Source organism: Etheostoma cragini, unplaced genomic scaffold (genome assembly GCF_013103735.1).
Source record: "Etheostoma cragini isolate CJK2018 unplaced genomic scaffold, CSU_Ecrag_1.0 ScbMSFa_2638, whole genome shotgun sequence".
NCBI lineage: Eukaryota > Metazoa > Chordata > Actinopteri > Perciformes > Percidae > Etheostoma > Etheostoma cragini.
Window position 1 is genome coordinate 37,022 of NW_023266821.1, and position 1,026 is coordinate 38,047.

The 1,026-nt window shown below is 40.4% G+C and overlaps 2 non-coding genes across 2 annotated transcripts; one reads left to right on the forward strand and one right to left on the reverse strand.

Annotated features, from left to right (window-relative positions):
* Positions 1–106: 106 nt before the first annotated feature.
* On the reverse strand, positions 107–178 carry trnastop-uca. Its single transcript has one exon. It is a non-coding gene; the product is annotated as a tRNA-Sec (tRNA).
* Positions 179–338: 160 nt separating this feature from the next.
* trnay-gua lies at positions 339–426 on the forward strand. The gene is given in 2 exon segments: positions 339–375; positions 391–426. It is a non-coding gene; the product is annotated as a tRNA-Tyr (tRNA).
* The last annotated feature ends 600 nt before the right edge of the window (positions 427–1,026 follow it).

Below are 1,026 nucleotides of genomic sequence, written 5' to 3' on the forward strand. Positions count from 1 at the left end.
CTGAAGCCCAAAGAGATCTTAGGTTTTATCAAACCAGGTTGGGCAAGTAACCTTTCCGCTGACTTCTTGTTAAAAAAAGCTAGTAACATCACTCAAAGAAAGCTACTGTGATGGCTGGGAATCAAACCCAGGTCAACTGCTTTGAAGGCAGCCACCCTCACCACTATACCACCATCACTGGACAATACAATGTTCACTTCAAATCTTAATACATCTGGGCATTGAGACTGTGAAGTGCGCTCTATCACTGAGCTACAGGCCCAGTCAGAAATTCACTCCAGGGGGTCCTGTGTTATCACATTCACAAGAATGGGAAGTGTGTTCATGTACATTGTTGCCCTTCGATACCTCAGTTGGTAGAGCGGAGGACTGTAGAAGCATAAATTAGAAATCCTTAGGTCCCTGGTTCAAATCTGGCTTGAAGGAGCAGTTTTTTCAAGAGTTTCCCTTCACAGATGAATAAAGGATTCTAACAAAAGTTATGAAATAGTTGTGACCAGAAGAATTGGAAAAAAAATCTAGGAGATATAGCTTCTCTTTTCTCCTGTTTTGTACACAACCCAAACTTTTACAAAACAAAACATAACTTTCACAGAATTACTCAGTTAAATCACAGTCAATATTTGGTTCACAAACCGTCTCAATGTCCACTTTACATAATTTATCTAAAAGAATTGACAGTTTAACTTATCCCCCGCTGTTTGAAATTGCTTCCTTGTTTTTTTTTTGGATTTCAGAGTGGATATCATCAGATCAGATAATCAGCAAGCCCTCCGCGGTTTCTGACCCTCTGTCTCTCAAAGATGTTTTAGCAAGGTTTAGAGGCAGGTGATCATTCGATCCCTGGATGCTGACCTCATCAGTCACCAGCGAGTCCCGATCTGAGTCCTCCTTGAAATCCTGCAGACAACGCCAAGTTTGTTGGCCAACCTGTCTTTATTTTGTTCCAACAAAATAAAGACAGGTTGCAAACTTAATTAAAGGTTTAAGGTATTTGGTGAAAGAGGTTTAATTGTTTTCTGCACA